Below are 18,451 nucleotides of genomic sequence, written 5' to 3'. Positions count from 1 at the left end.
GTCAGTCAGTATGTAGTAGTATCACAATTGCTGGCGAATTCAGATGATTTGGTGTAAGAAAATATATTATAAATTTTCATATAATTATTACAATTATTAAATAATTTAACGCTTCTATTATTATTTATTTAACGCTACTTATTACTATTCGATCTAGAAAAAAATACCGCAATGACAACTTCATAAGTATAATTACATACTTTGATCATTTTTCCTTCAATAATTAATAAACATTTAATAAATAATTAAATACTGTAATAATTATAAATTGATACGTAATGATCTTTATGTTTAAATTGATACAAATCCGAATTTGCTTATGTGTATTTTAAATTTTTTAAATTCGATCAAATAATCTTTCCTTTCCGATCTTCCACACTTTGTCTCTTCTTTTCAACGGGATTAAATTTGTTCAGTTTGATACAGCCAAGAAGAACAGACACGTAGAATGCGTAAAATAATTTAACTAGACACGCATTTTAAGCAAAATATCACCAATATTCGTGGTTACCGTAGTCAACTTCAATTACAACTTTCATGTATATGGTATTGCATCGGCCACGTTTGAATTTTGCTAACAGAGTTCCTATTGTCACGGATGACTATTGTTATCGACGTGACCACCGTAGAGAATTAACGGGATTCCGAGTTCACCATACCAGTATAATATCGAGTGTTCAACGATGCACGCTGTACTTGTTGTCGGACCGTTGTTGAAACGTCTCTACATATCCAGTTTCCGCGTCAAGATTTCGAGCACGGTATCACATTAACGTGTAAATAATTCATCTCGCTTTCACAGGAATTGTACTCCAAATTATCGACGTGCGCGTATTAAATTGGATAACTAAGGAACACATGGTAGGATCTTGATCATGTAATAAATTTTGGAAAAGAAACGAAAAATCGGGGTATCATGAGTTATCTTTCTATACAACAACATTATCCTCCTACATAGAAATATTTAAAAGCTAAATTTTGTATCCAGACGCACGACGTTATTCTTTTCTTTGAACAAGAGGAATAACAAGTTAAAAATAAGTAATAATACAATTTGAGTGAAGTTTTTAGTTGTCATTGTTACAGAGAACGGACAACATAATGTTTCTAAACTTTTTATCTGACACAATGTTACAGTAGCGAGTATCTAAAACTGGCTTAAATAGTTACAAAAAATGTTGTGTGTAAAGGAGGATTCGACAAATAACATTTGTGATTAGAATCATATAAACATCTTAGAGTTCGCGTTAGAATTTTTATCTTCGAAGAAAAATCGATCGATGACGTTATATCAGGGAAATTGTATATAAAATGCAAATTGTGTACTCGTGTGCCGCTACAGTGAAAGAAAAAGAAGGGAAGCAAAGGTTTATCGCGGAAAAAAGTTGTAAATTCATGCTGAAATTTCTAACAGATCCGTGTTAAAGAATCTATGTCTAAGAAGTTGGTGTTTTCTTTGATGAACTTCATCATGCTGCTAATCTTCCATCAATCACTTTTAAACCTATACGCTCACATAAACCCACGTAAACTTACAAACACAGTTCTGAAGTAAGTCGCACGAGGATGGAGTCGGTACAGGTGATGTAAATTTACGGGGTGACGGTGGACACGAGGACAAAGCGCATAATTCTCTCGGTCGTATACGTGCTCGTCCGTGTACATGCGTTTACTCTTCGAAGTTGCGCGCACGAGCATCGTACGCACGTGCGTGACCGACAATGAGAACCAGCTCGGCCGCTAGCTTGGCCAAAGCAAGGTCAACCTGCGCGGCCACCGTGGTAACGAGCCGAGTATTAAGCGACTGATTTATTATCTCGAGCACGGCGAATTTGCGAAACACGCTTTGCACGTTCGCGCCTCCAACTTCGTTAAATACGCCATAGGTCTGCCTTCAATTAGCGAATTTTCACGTTTGCACGCTCGCGCCTAAGTCATCGAATTTAATCGTTCTTGGTTCACTAGTTTAACTTTGAGAAGATAGAACTTCGAGCTGTTACGCGAATGACGAAGACAAGCTTCGCCTAAGTTTATCGTGTTGGCCAAATGTTGTCAAAATAGTAACGTACAGTGCAATTGGTCAAGTTGAAAGCGTGGAGATGGGGATAAATTTTCGAACATAACTTTCTCAACAAGGAAGCCCCAAACATAAAATTGTTAATTCTATATCTTCGACTTATTTTTTCGCAAGAAATACACTCACATAAACCCGTGTCGATCGTACCACTTCTTCTGAAACACCTTGTATGTTACCCCATCGGAATCATCGTTATTGAAATTCCTAATAAATAGATAAATTAATAATCTGACAAACTTGTTAGTAATCATAAAATTGAATTAACTATTATAAAATTGAATCAACTGATCTTACTAAAATCGCTAATTATAGAATACAAAACATTCCCATAAAACGTGTAAAAATTCATCGATCGGAAGTCTAAAACATCGGAGAAAATATAAACCTGTTTGAAAAAAGAGACTTGTAATTTTACTGTCTAAAAACGATACATACTATTATACAGCAGCTAATACAATTTTGTTTCACGATATCTTTCTATATCTCCAAGCGTTTTAAGGATTTAACTTGTCTTAGTTGCATGAGACAGGTTGTACGTCAGGAGGACACGTGGAAGAAGTACGACATTGTACGTGGCGTGACGTAGATGCTGTCGAGTCGTCTTTTCTTGATAGAACTACAGGTGACCAGACCCGTTGGCAGCACGTTGTACGGGAATTTCTTATTGAGATATCGTCCAGAGGAATTTCTACAAGGAATAAATCTAGGTGAGATAGGGTGAGTGGTGGGTGACACATGTGACATGCTTCGGGACAGTTCTTTTGTGTGGCCAAGAGGACATGTAAGGAGAATTCAAAGCAGATCGATATAAGGAATGTTTCGTAGTACATTTAAAATATTTCGGAGGTCATAAAATAACGATTACAAACATTACTTCTGAACATTTTTAACTCGTTTACGAAAGAAGTTTACGTAAAAAATACGTTATACGTGCTCGAGAACTAAGAGCATAAATTCAGCCTAATTATAACATAGCAAAATAATACTAAGCGATAAAATATATCAGTTCGATTTCTCACGTACTGGTAGACTCATAAATAGGTTGCTGAGTCCGAGTTATCGATGCATCGTATATCGCTGTTGTAATACCACGTAATACCATAACACACTTACTGTATCAATTAAGATCATGATAATGATAATATCTACGAAGCTCGTTGATGCAGTGACTGTCGTATTAATTGTTACTACAATGCACATCATAAAGCATACCTATTAGGATAACGATCGTAAACTCCACTTAACCACCGATAGTGAATATTCAAAGACGATAAAACAGACACGTTTTACTGGCCCCATTGTATTAAAGTGTTTCTAAATTTCTATTCCATTCGAACTAACATTTAAACACTATGTCTAAATACCTTTGCTTCTCTCTTTTCTTCATGAAAATAGCATGAAACGAGGACAATTGCGATTAAAGCGGAAAGGAGGACGATATATTCGGAAAATTAGATTCAAAACTAAGTGTTGACATAGTATGTATCGACTCCAATCAATTCATCTTAGATACCGAAGTGTCTGAGCTTTGGTAATCAGAGCTCAGTCAGGAATCAATTACGTAACATCCATCGAAGTATTCAGATTTCCATGGTTTCATCTTGATTTGGAGCTTAGTTAAGCAGCTTTCAATGTCTGAATTTCCCAAACTTCGCTCCAATCGTTAACATGGAGCTTGACACAACTACCGTACGACAAACACAGTCAAACAATAATGTTTGATTATCTTATATTTATTTTCCCTAAAGGATTGTTTATAGATACATCTTCATTAAGTCTGAATTTTTAACGATATTAAAACGTATCATCTTTCTCCTAAAAAGATTGGTAAAATGGTAAAGTCACGTTGTTTTAGAAATTAGTATTTTATTAAAATATATATTTTTAATCGATTTATTAAACAATGTTTGTTAAACTTAATCGTAAACCCAAATTTCACTTTCATTGACAAATAGTGGTTTGTAGTGGTTTGTAGGCTTTTCAATGTACTCGATACTTTTCTGTATGAAATTTTCAAACTATGTATGTCGACCTGAATTCGTTATTGTGAACTAAGTATCCAAAACGAAGTTACTCAAACAATTCCACTAAATAGTACGAAGGAAACGTAAATACAATCTCGTAAAGAGAATGATAACAAGTGTAAACAAATGACGAGATTATTGCCAAGAAACGGGTCGTAGACGAAAGAATAAAGTCCAGTAGCGACATTAAAGAGCGTAAAATTCGTAATCCACACATTCAAAATTGTTGTTAAGGGATCAGTGTACCGGACAATGCACGAGGCAACACGTGAGACCAAACATTGGCGAGAAGCCAAAACTAATTACAGCGACCTCTGTTCTCTCTTTCTCTTACCGTTTAGAGGAGCTGCTAACTTAGACACAGTCATCGTCCACGTTTCTAAGTAAGTAGCCTGCCCTTGAAGCTAAAGTTTGGCTTGTAGCATTGCTACTTCTGGGTACTTGAGCTTATTGATTAGAATATAAATATTAGGTTGTCCGAAAAGTGTTTTTCTTCTACAGACACGTCTTTTACAGGTCTTTTAACGATGCATCTTTATAGAAACATGAAACCTAATCTGTCAAACGTTGTGATCTTTATCTTGATAGAACAAAATGGATCATACGTAATTCGATAAAATAATATAACACGAAAAATGTTGTGCATTCATTATTTCCTTAAAAACGGAAGAAACTTTTCGAACGACCTAATAACATAAGAATATCGACGAATAATCGATTAAATCTAATTCATGAATTTTGTGACCGAAATGATTCATGATAATACATATTGATGGTTACCAAATAGTTGAGTTAAACATTGGGAGTTCCTATAAATCAGCAATGGCATAAAAATATTATCGTTTGATAACCAAGTAAACGATCAAACTCGCAAAGTATATTATATCGATATCTTTCTGCAATTGATATTTTTTAGAATCTAAATTTTCTAGACGTTTAATTTCTCTTCCCTAACGTTACACGACTCTCGAGAATACTTGGCTTCGTGCGCACCTTTACATATGCTTTGCTCAGAAAGTGAATATAGAGGGAGAAAATGGTTGGAAAAATAATATAACGTTACAGGAACATGGGACTGTGTATACTTTCAAACGGAAGTCGTATGACTTTTCCATTTGTTATTGTGAATATGGCTGTAGCTTTTCATTTGTGTTCCCTTGGATTGAAGTATCAAAAATATCCACGCTTTTCCAAACCGAGGAAACTAAAAAGGGGACCTTATAAAAGACCACCTTACGATTATTCTTCGACATTCTGTGCTTAATTTTTGTTTACTCAGAGAAACTTGTTTTTCTAAACGAAGTTCGATGGAAAAGATTTAGGATTATTCTGAGGTCGATCGATTTATATTGAAATGTAATAAACGGCATTAGCGAATTCAAAAAAACCAGCTTAAAATTTTGTATCATCCTAAGAAACACGACGAATTTTCTGTTATACTAGAAGAGAAATTTTTTATTTAATTCTAATATTTTACACTCTGGTATCACACGAGATTCCTATTGACGCGAAAATTACCATTAAAACCAACTGTTACCCTTATTTTCACAATCATTCGCTCATCCGTGTATCCAACTCGCGCCATAAAAATCTCGCAACAATTATTCCAGCTTCTTTCCTCGTAAATCTTGTTGAAGACGCGTAAGCGCGAAATAGAAGGAGGGAAAAGAAGCTGGAGGGTTGCTCTGATAGTCTGGTAATATCGGTAAAATATTAAAGTACCTACGGAAAGACGTCTTCGCCCCAAGGCTGGCACACCGAAGAAAAGTCCATAAATAGGGTTTTTACGGGGCACCCGCAAGCTATCAGCGAAATTTAGTCCGAGGAATCTCTTACAGCCGGAATCAGATACCTAGGAAAAGTGAAAATCGGATCCGATGGGAGGCTCTCCGACGCGAGATTCAATTGTAAGTCCTCTGTCCCTGAAGAGAAGCCATAAAGTTGCCATGCTGGTCTGCTTGCGAACACGTTGCCTTGTACGCGTTTGCACGTCGACGAAGATCCGTGCAAGCTGCCGCGAGACGCAGAACTTTCGTTTCCGCTGACGTGCACAGACACGCGACATCTTGTAGGAGGGAGGGTGTGTATGGGTGTGGCTGTGTGTTTCTTTATATACAGGGTGTACTGTCTTAATCTTCTGCACTGAGGTTCCTAACTGACTGATCGTTCTTTCGTTACTCGTGAAAATTCCTGCATATATAATACGAAATTTGGCTTTATGTCAAGCTTTTTACCTTGAAACGTGTACTTCTATTTGTTTAAATCTATTGTTTCAATCTATTGAGAATTCAGATACGTATCTCGACGGATGATTTTTCTTTTTTGAGAATTCAGATATTGACTTAGGATACACGTGAAATGAACACATTTACGACATCGTGCGCTATCCGAGTTACAAACGTTAACATTAAACAAAGAACAACATGAGTAGAACTTTTGAGTAGAAACGTACCAACTTCTTCCAATTTCTATTCTTCTTTTCGAATTTTGCTTATAAAAAGCCACTCCAAAATTATGCCTATTAATTAATATTTAGATTATCGATGGTCCTAATGATCAAAATTAATAGAACACCCAGTAGATGGCGAGACAGTAGCTGTAGAGGGTAAAGGAAATTACGAGGAAAGCGCGAGAATTCTGTATGTATGAAAGCTTGACGGAGTCTTCTAGTAACGCGTTCTCAAGTTATGCTAGTGTTGATTTACGCACTCACCGAGGATGCCGCGGTTCCTGCGTCTCTTGACTTAGCAGTATAATCATCTGTTCGTGGAGGAATGTCGTTCTGCGGAATGGAATGCAGCATCGAGATGCGAATGACATAAAACAGAGAGAATGAGAGCAAACTGTTTGGATTAACGTTTGATGGATTTCAAACTGTTTTTCAATTTAATCAAAATGAATGGAAGACATTAAACATGCTGAGCGTTCGGGTATAGGTATAAAGAGACGATGATATTTCATATTTTTGAAAAAATATGATGGACTTTTGCAATATCGCTCGTTCGCTGTAATAATCACGTAATGCAAAATGTGCAGTTTTTTGGTTAAGAGAAAAGCTGATAGCTTTTAGTACTTTTTACGAGTTACGTCCTATAAATGAGCCTCCGAAACTTAACACACGAACAGCGCTACTGCGTTTTTATGTTTGCTGCTATCAGTTCACTTCAACGATGATGTATTCAGTTGTATCGTTATGATATTACAATAGCCGTGAAGTTCATTAAAGTTACTAAAAGTGTGTCGTATCCTGCGCTATTGCTATAAAGGTAATTATAACTTGCTTCTTTTTTTAATCATTTTAATAAAGTATTATTTCAACTTACCACTTTATCGGTAAAATAATACGCGTGACTCCTGTTGAAACTTTTTCAAACGATAACCAGGAAATATCAAATAAATCTAGATTGTGGAGTGAATTTCGCACGGAGAGTGCGATAACTCAGAATGAGGATAGTTTCAAAAGTAAAATGTGAATTTATCAAACTAAATGACAATATCATAATAGTTTTGTACAAGTTCGACATCTCATTATACCGATTTGATATTTTAGTGTGTAATGTTAGTATGATATTATACTACGTGATAGCTAATTTCTGTTAGATGATAGTACGTACTCAATTTAGAGTTTGTAGAGTCTGATAGAAAGCATGATCTTTGCTACTCGATAAGATAACGCACAGAATGGGATGCATTTCCACATTCGGCTATCTCGTGCTCATCCTAATGGCATACATAAAGCAATCATAGTGAATAATTTATTCGACTGATATCCAGCTTTATAATATCGAATTTTTATGCATAAATGGACAAAATTATTTTTCACAGGATTACAGTAGTATCAACGTCGAATGTTCAAGCATACAGTATAAAATATACCAAAAACTTTTAAAATTTATATTTGATCGTAAAACGCGTACGATTTGCATTTTATAGGTTTTTTTCACCACTTACTTTTTTACGTAGGATTGCCTTCTTGCCGCTTGTATCAAGATTCTCAGGACATCCTCCATATATATACCAAAATTTGGCCAGGCTTTTTTTCAAACATTTTGCGCTGCAGTAGGAAATTCGCGTAAACACTCGGATGCATCGCGATTATTTGCATACGCCGTCTCGCGGTGCGTAACAACCACTTTCCATTACACGTTCTCGCGATCGTTATCGGCATATTACGATAGTATCACGAAGGCTTACGGTACATTATGTCGTCATTTGCTGAAACGCTCGTATATTCAGGAAACAAATTGAGCTTGTTTGCTGGTACATGTTCCCTCGAATGTCTCGCGTCCCTTCCAAGAAACGATTTCGTTCTCAAGATATGCATTTCCCATGATTTCACGCCATGTAGTGATAAAGTTGTACATTGATTTATTAACAATAGTAAAATAAGAAGCTACAACGATTACGAGAAATATTTGTGCGTACTCATATTTTCCAATTCAGCGTCCTTTTTTTCCCTTTTTTTCAGCTTGTATATGTATATTTCACTTTTCATAGTACAAAATTTTCGTATTCATAAAATAAATCCAATGACACTTGTTCTATAAAAGTATGAGGTGATAGCATCGGAAATTCAGACACCGATAAACATTTCCCAGTTCATCGTGGCCGTTAGAAGAGGTATTTTTACGAGGAGCGTCTTAAAATCACTGCAGGCTAAGTTGAGAGTTGTTCTCCCAAAAGAGTACTTCAGTTCGCAACAGAAACCAGTCAGTCGGTGCTTACCGCGACTACATTAGTGTAATTCTTGGTGGCACGAGACAAACGCTAGATAAACTGAAATAGAAAGGAATCTGAAGGAATAAAAGGATCATAATCCAAGCTAGCGATATCATAGATCATTTTATTTCGCACGCTTCGTTTCAAAGTTCTTTATTTCTTTCGAATATGAAAGTACGTGAATAATTATTACATTGTTCATTATCATTTACTTTATTTTGCGCTACTTTATGTAAGAATCTAAACGTGCCTCGAATAAATTGGCAAATAAGTAAAAAATAAATAAATCTTCAGAAACAACATAATCATTAACGGAAACGCGAAACTTCAAATTATTCTATGATGCAATAAAAAATTATTACATTGATAGAAATGTCTAATCCTAACGAGTCGGCGCTTCTTATTTCTTAACGCGCCTGACGTATGCTTTCGTGAAATGATACAGCAAGCTACGAGGAACCGCAGCCACGCGTCGATAACGCTAAATGGTAAAACGCACAGCAAACTTCATTAATGACACGGAGTTACCGGTTACGGCACGATATTATTAACAATAACCTACATCGTATCGCGTCCGGTACGCTTAAAATTCACCTCCCGGTTCAATGTGCACGCGACTGCTTTATCGCTGTTATGACTAAACGACTCTTAGCACCAAACGAAACACCCACGGTGTTATAAACGAGCTGAAACCGCGTGAATTCACGTATCAACCGAATCCACGTATTACATTAACGAATTACTCTCGATCGATGTTTGCCGGGTTTAGATTAATTTCTGACTCTCGCGGATTACCCAGAAATTCTCGAGATTCATGCTATTTCAACTATCATCTTTCTTTATTCTACTTCTCTTTTGTTGTATTAACTAAAAGATTGCAAGTTTTAAATTATATTATTGTTACAGCAAATGAGCGACATTTTTTTCAAAAATATATAATTTTTCATTAATTATAATTTTTCAAAAATATCAAATATCTTTTATCTCTTTATGCATGTGATTGCTCCAAATGTTTAATATTTACGTTTTGTATAGCCTTGCATTTATTTGCAATATCTCATTTGTCATTCGTTCCACGTATATTATTCGTTCATTACGAATAATAAAAATCGATAATACACAAAAAACAATGAGCATCGTGATGTGTCCGGAGATTGTTTATCGTATCACTCGCCTGACGAAAGCAATTCATTCGAAAAATATTTGAAATAAAGTTTATTTTCATGTTACAGAAACCGTAACTTGAAATCAAATAAAACATATAATAATACGTAACAGTACTAAAATAATAATCTGAATATATTAATAATACGTCACGTTGCAAAAGAGAAAAGACCTCGGTGAATTGAAACTTTTAAACTTATATCATTGTTTCCGAAGTCATGAACAATCCTTGATTGTTACGTCGTGGTTAATTTTCGAATCGATTAGTTACGATATGAAACTTTGTCCTGATATAAACTTTTGCCTTTGCTAAACGTATCCTCTAATTATTCAAGAAACGTTTGCTATGATCTCTGACTTCTGCTCATTTATGTATTTACTTTTGAAAATTTCTATCGTTTTACAATCTCAGAGATTTTCGACACAAACTTCTTTTCAAAAAAATACTTATCTCTCGTTCCAATCTAAATAAATTTGATCATTGGATCATCGATGGCGACCATTCTTCGTAAAAGAAAAATTGCTCCTCTTTCGTTCAAAAATGTTTTTTCCACCTTCTTTTTTTCTCCTTTAAAATCATGTCACGTGATCGCAGTAAAATACGTATAAGTACTCACACGTTTTTCGTGACCCCTATATAGCGATCGATTATCCTCGACAGATATATTAGACAGTCGTTTCCTCGAGGATTCCGGTTGTGCCAGTGAATGTGCACGCATCAATCGACGTGACGAAGTGGTGTGGTACATAAATTGAACGAAAACCAACAATGTCCGTCAGCTATAGTCGAGTCGTCACGCACCGCCGTGAATTATGGACTCGTTTTTCCCGATGTTGTTCGCCAAAGCGATTATGATGACACGGTCGACGCGACCGGTCATATCCTCCGTGTTTTATGATCTAAATGCGAAAGGATTGTCATGGCCGTATTCACGGCAAACAAATCATCGACCGCGCGATTTGACCGTCACATTGGCTTCCCGAATTATCCAGCCGCCTTCACACACGCCATCCCGTTGATTTTCATGCTTTATAACAGACAGGATAAATTATTCGATGGACAGCAGAGCTGAACAATGTTCGACGTTGAAGCAGGCTAAGACACTGAGTGGATTTCGGTGCAATGTTTGAATAATCGTAATGTGCTTTTAACATTCGAACAACCAATCTCTAATCGCTTGTTAAATATGACATGTAAGTATACTTAACACAGAGAAGGCTTGTTCGAAACTGTATATTAAGGTAAAACAAGTAAAGAAACTATGTATAATAGATATATAATAATATATAATAAATACCAGATATGCATTTATATCATAGAATCTGCGTAACTCTCACTGTATGTGAAAAAAGTGGAGTACAACAATTTTTCAAGAATTTATTTGTTCTGTTCAAATCTATTTTCATTGAGATTTTTTTGCAAAAATTGTATATTGCATTGAAAATACTCTATGCCCAATGTAAATATTTTTATAGTAGCAATAATTTCTAATTTCTGTTAGTCGTAAAATTTCATTAATGATGCAATTGTGCAAAAGGACTCTGAACTAATTACGCGCAATATATTCCTTACCAACGTGATACGAGCTAAATTTTGTATGAAAGTAAGTTATTGCTTTATTACAGTCGTGTCTTGAATTTAATGGTGGAAAATGAAGAACGTCATGCGAGAAGAAATATTTATATAAATCTTTCCGTAATCCAACTTGGAGTTAATTCTAAATTCTTGTAGATGCAATCAGTTTTAGAGAAAGTAAATGGTAAAACTGTTGCTTATAATGTGATAAAAAATAATGTCGTTTATTAATATTACCAACAAAAGAAAAAATTCCCTGAATGAAATATCGAATATGTACGATAATTAAAATAAGTTGATTAAAGGTGAACACTTTTTTTATTGTAAATATGCATGTACCTAATTAATTTCAATTACACTAAATTAAAATGGTGTTAATTGGTTCAACCATGTATTGTAACAAGTATTGACAGAAAGCAAATGTTAAAATGTGAAAAATATTTCTATTTAATCATCTCTTCTAATTTTTCTTTTTTTTTTATTTTTGTTTCATGACGAAGATTAAAGATATTATAAAAATTCATTTGAACTCGGATATTGATTGTATTTGCACCGTTTCCTAGTTCATTTTACGTTTAAATCGCTTGTTACGCAATTTATGTCAGTTCCATAAAATACTAAATACATTGGTAAGCTGGTTAATACTCGAATGTAGAAAGTAATAAACGTGAAATATGTCTGCGTGCGTCGGGATTGACCCAGTCTCCACCATCTAAGGGTTAAAATTAGAAGAATCAGAGAAGAAAGACATTAGGAACAAACGGTTTTTCTCGTTCCAAAGAACCGTAGATTTCTCCTAGAATAATGGGAGAAGAACTTTTGATACTACATAAGATCTTATCGCGTGGCAAACCGCGGAAGGATCGTAATCCTGATATAAGTGAACCATGGACTGTGTTAGGTACCACAGAATCGTATTCTATCTGCTTTGAACCACCTCGAATCCCCAGAGACTAATTTCTTTCATGTTTTTCCAATCCAAGGACTGAAAAGCAATTTTTACCTTTCAAAAAAATTTAATCTTCTCTATGTGTATGATATCTACGATATCAGAGACAAAGAACACCTATCAACTTTTTATAGGAAATATTCATAATTTCGAGAGACGTCTGATAAAATGTAACTATTTTAGTAGTTTTAGCGCAATTTAATTAGGCGATATAAATTAGGCGAATAGTAAGATCAATTTTCTTTGAAAATGAATGTTGAAAAATATCAGATGTGTCACTATTAAGAATTTTCATATTGCTTTTATTGCTTATACATATCCTGTAAAAGTAATTGTAAAAAATGTAAATGAAAGAGTTCAGATTTATAATACGATGGACGAACGTTTACATCTTACAGATAAATATTTGTATGAAGAGAATCTTGGCATTGGGTTTGTTTCGGATTTACAAGGTATAATTATTACTTAATTCGAAAATTTTCTTCACCGTTGAAATTTTTACTTGATTAATCGATTAAATCATTACTTCCATAAGTATGCGATAGATTTCGGTACTTGTGTTAACCACGACTACTACTACTAGGCAAGAGGACAATCGGTATAAGTCGCTTTAACGTCATGTCAGGTTTATGTTTTGTTGTTTGTTACTTAAAAAATAATTGTACGCTGTTTTATGTACACCATTAGTGAAAAAAATGAAAATACGCGTTCTTTGTTATTAGAAAATTACCTTTTTTCCGGTAATGGATCCGATTATTTATCTGATAACGAGGAAAATTTATCTGATCGCGATGATGGTAAGCGAAATGAAAACTTTAGAAAGATTTGCTCGATGTTCTTCAAAACTTACTCTACCTAGAGCGTGAAAGAAATGAAAAAGAAGCACATGTTTGATCTACTACGTTATATTTCGCATTACCACTCATTTTGCCAAAGTTTGTCTACAATACAATTAAATATAAAATAAGATGAACCTTGATGCAGGGAATGGCAAGTAAAGTCATAATTCAGACAAATACATAGTTTGATTCATTAAAATTTTTCAGTTGACATTTGACATAACTCACAATTCTTTGATTCAACCTGATTTTTCTTAAACAACCATGGCGGCTTTTTTTCATTTCTTTAGCAGTTCAGTTCATCTATATCTTATTTTGTAATAAAACTCGTCTGTTTATATCTTTACTAGCATCGTCATTTTCTTTACAAACTAATCCTTAAAAACCTTATTTATCTCGGCTTTAATGCTAATGGCCCTACAATGATCGGCTTCTGAACACTTCAATTACATACTGCACACCGAGCTTGATCCCATCGCTAGAAGCAACGCCTCGGTTCCTTCTGTTCTAATGGGATGAGATTTATGTGTCTATCTTGCCAGCTGTCAAGGGAGCATCCCTAAGAGGCCGCTGCGTTCTCCGATTCCAAAGGAACGCTCTCAGTTTTCAGGCTCAAAGCGATAAATAAATCCGCGTGTTTTATTGTGTGACTCGAAGGCTCAAAAGGAAAATTCAATGCGGATGAGGAAGGGAGAGACTCGACGACCTCTTTTACCGCTCTTTGCTCGCGCGTTGGAAGCGCTTCCAACGAGGAGAATTAAGAAGGAATATTTTGCGGAGGCTCGGATATTTTGTCCTGGCAAGTCTTTCATCAAATTTTATAGTCACTACACCGCTGGCATTTCCAACGAAATTTTTATCCCCGATGGATCCACGGCTTTTCGGATCAAACAAATGAATTTATGCTCGCCATTTTCGCACAGAGCTTTCTCTTCACGCTTTTAGACGAAAATTCGGAACGATTTAACTCGTATTATTAGACTCTTATGCGTATGATTAGGTTTGCGAAGAATTAAGAATGCTTCTACGTAACACGAAGTTCAAAAATCTATGTATCTATATGTCAATTAATGAGCACTGAAACCTGAGATGTTTACGTATCTTATTAGGTTGTTGAGAAAATTCATAACGGAAGCTAATAAAAAATTAATTACTAATCGACGTACTAATACTAACATTACTAATTAATCAGTATACGAATGCTATGATAAATACAATAGAGTGGCAACATTTACCGTAGTCACTGTACTCGCGGTGTGTTTAATCCGATTAATATAAAGCAGTTGGTTCCTTTTAAAAAAGGCTCGAAGACGAAGGTCCAAAGAATGTGAAAAAAAGATGTAGCGAATAAAATACATGGTCGTGTAAAAAGGACTTGGTCGTCTGAGAATTTTCTCTATTACGTTCTCCCGCTGTTATCGTGCCCGGACATTCGTCACGTGGCAATTAACACTGTGGAATATGATGACGCGAGCTGGAGGTGCTGGCTCGTGCTCGTTAATTTGTTTACCCGAGCCGAAATTAAAAAGCATATATTTAGTAACCGTTCCCTAATTAAAATACATAACTCAGCCGCTGACGAGGAGGAAGAGATCATGCGTTGATACATATTTATGACCCAATTACGTCCACGACGCGTACCGGTTGTCCATGAACTAGCGTTTGCCGGGACCGCCCTCTCTGCCGCAGCGGGGAGTTTATTTCACAAAAAAAAAAAAGAAAAAGGAGAAAAGGGGCACGGTTTGTTCACCATGGAGGAAACAGACCGGCAAATTACTCCTTGCTGCCGCTTAATTCGCGGTGCATCGCAGCGGGAAGGGGAGAAAAAAGGGAAGATAGATTGGGAATGGTTTACAAGGCCGAACGACGTTCAGGAGGAATTTCGCTGTATGCTCGATTTTGAAATAGCACAGAGGGTATTGTTTAGAATGTTTCACTGACTCTAAAATAACATGCGTATTTACCGTACCGATATGAAACAATAGAGAGGTGATCTTGTGGCGTATTAAAGTTTGTAAATTAACGAACTTCAGAAAAACTACTTGAATTTCAAATGCTGACTCGTCGGGCAAACATGTGTAGCGAAAATCAATGAAAATAGATTATATAGAGAATAGAAGTTTTTATAACAAGAATTTCATAGAAAATACCTGTTGCTAAAGTTCTAAGAAAGAGCACGATATAATAGAATTTCTTACTGTTTTATATCAAATGCAAATTATTTTAATAATATTTAGGTGATTCATCGAACATTCGATTTTCCGAAACGAAACAATCGAAGTGGTAAACGAAGTGCAACCTTTTGTTCGTCGGTCCCCTTTTCCCGAGATTGGTTACGAGTAATATTACGCAATTTCACTTGTTCGCACGAAATCAAATTTGTTACGAGGTATCAATAGAGGAATTCATCTCCCCTATACATATACTGCTCTTGTTTGAAAGTTAACAATGGTCTTGTCAAGTCCGCATTTAATGTTATTGACAGTCGTGTGTCTACTATTATATTTCATATTTCGTGTCCAACACTGGTCGAAAAAAGTTCATAGCATAAATTGCTTTCGTTTCAAAGCAACTTCATCGAAATACGAATAATGAACCGAATAATAAAACAATATCGTTTAATATTAAATCTTTCGCAATATTTACAACGAAAATTCTTTCGCTTCATGTACTTATGTACAAGTGTGAGAGTGTAAAAATATTGTAATATTTTTATATTCTCTGAAATCATACGTATAAATGGAAGAAAACAAAAGTTTTTATAATCTGCTGCCCTGTTTATAAACTTATTTCCTTTATTTTTGTAAATTGTGTTTATTTATAAACCCTTGTCATTGAACTATCACGCTCCTTTTAGATAAGGTATCGTTAATAATCTCTTACGACTTTCATTAGGGAAAATTCAGATTAAATTCCAGCCCCCTAAAGACGCCAGAAGAACTTAATCCAGTGGATCTTAAAATCCTTTTCCCTTTGCTGCCAGCAGTAAGAATAACTGATTAATTAAATGCCGTATTATGCAACGAAACTGGATAGAAATACGAATTAATTTCGAATATGAATGTTTAACACGTTAATATGATTAGTCTGCTAATAATAACATACTTTGTACATGTACCTATAAAGTATGAAGTTAAATGATACGATAATTGTACGAAAATTTTTAAATATATTTTTGAATATTAATCGTCAATCAACTTTTCGATCGTTAATTAATTTTCTTACAGAACATGTCTAATGTTTGCGGAATTGTGCAAAATGGTCGAGGAATCTGTTCCACGTGCCATAATCCTTTTGTTTCTAACTCAACGATACGTAAAATTTTCGCTTCGTTTATGGTAAACGAAACGGTATTCTATGTATTATGCGATTGTGAAAACCTCGATGACTTACGTTTTTACGGCTGAAAATCGTTATCTACTTTGAAAACTCTATCAACCATTTCGCTATTCTATGTAGGATGCATTACGTGGCTCGCGGTTATGATCGATCATCCGAACGTAAAGTCGTGCTTCTTGAAAATGTTCTATAGAGAGTTTATTTGACCATAAATCGGAAAAGTAATCGCCATAAGAAGCGCGCACAGCTATTGCAAATATTTTAAATGCCGCGGTCGATCATCTGGATCCATCGTTCTCTCGTGAGAAATTTTGGAAGCGCTATGTACAAAGAAAGACATTGCTTATCATTTAAAAAGTGTTCAGTTTCGACGAATATCAAGTTAGCAGGTTTACGTAAGTATTCGAATACTTGTTGGTACTCTTTACGAATACATTGGCTCATGAAGATATTCGAATACACAGAAAACTTTGATACCCATATTGTAGTATCGTGGACAGATGGCCTAAGAAATATTCATAAACAACATTGCAAAAAAGCCTAAGTGCCGTCAGGCCAAAAGGATCTGGAAACTTCAATGGGCCGAGCGGCTCATCAATGTTTTTTTTTTTTATTATTTAATTTATACGTCACAATTTGTTCAGCTGGACATTTGGTAAATTTTTCTAGTTTAATTGCTAAATAACATGTGGATGGCTACCCCCAGCCGGATACCATCTTCAAGTTTGACTATTTTATTTCTTTAGTGAGATCAGTGGAGTGTTTTCTTTTTAGTTTTCTTTCTATGAGAGTTATGCTCGTTTCAGCAGCCAGCTGGTTTGGATGTGTTGCCGTTCTTTCCTAACCCATCAATGTGTCGTCGGTCCTTCAGTCGAATAGTTACGCAGAAAAAAGGCCTACATGACCACGACCGTGGACGGTTGCGGAACACGTACGTGGTAGGGTTATGAGAAAAGACAAAGGGATACTTAAGGGAGAAAGACGAATTAACGGGGAGTTGTTAACTAAGAGTCGAGTTGTGAGGAGTCGAGAGTTGAGTCAAGAGAGAGCTTCCGAGTTGTTATGAGTTGTAAACTATTAGTTGTGAGTTGTAAATTATCTATTTAGTTGTCTTAGTTATAACACATTACTGCATTTAGTTCACGTTAAATAACCAGTGTTTCCTGTTTATTTCATTCTAAATCTATCTATCAATAAACTTATCATATACGATAGAAATCATTAGAAACCCTAACTTCTAATAAATACTCTGAATAAATTTCTGAATAAATAAAATCCTATAATATTGTACGCGTTGTATATAGATCTCGCTTTCATACGCATTAAATGCATCGTGCATAAAGTAAACACAGGCAAAAAATCTGACGGGTTATCAAGATCGAATCGTTTGCATTGGCGTTTCATCTTGACAATATTTTCCAAGTGATCCGAGAGACACTAAATCCTAGTATGTATCTCCGATCCAGCGGATAACGGTGTTCCTTAGCATTTCTTTAGTCCATCCACTTACCTAGGGGAAATCAATAATTCATCGAAGCCTTTGAGCTTCGCTGTAGCCTCTGTTGGCTACCAACGAAAAGGATACAAACGTTGAAAAAGAAAATCCAGACAACTAAGAGGCGCAGCAGGATAGAAGTGAGCATTCAGATTCGATGATTATTATCAAAGGAGAGAAGACGGATAGATAGTGGAGCAGCCACGAGATGGCGAACGAAAGGGAAGGCAACGACGAGAAACGCCGACAGAGATAGGAAAATAGTACTT

The 18,451-nt window shown here is 35.4% G+C and overlaps 1 protein-coding gene across 3 annotated transcripts in view; it reads left to right on the top strand.

The window, feature by feature from the left end:
- Positions 1-18,451, top strand: part of LOC126917958 (furin-like protease 2) — a 567,776-nt gene that overhangs the window by 308,584 nt on the left and 240,741 nt on the right. The gene's annotated exons all lie outside the window — the stretch shown is intronic.

This window comes from Bombus affinis, chromosome 6, assembly GCF_024516045.1.
Source record: "Bombus affinis isolate iyBomAffi1 chromosome 6, iyBomAffi1.2, whole genome shotgun sequence".
Lineage (NCBI taxonomy): Eukaryota > Metazoa > Arthropoda > Insecta > Hymenoptera > Apidae > Bombus > Bombus affinis.
This window is presented reverse-complemented; position numbering and strand designations above follow the sequence as displayed.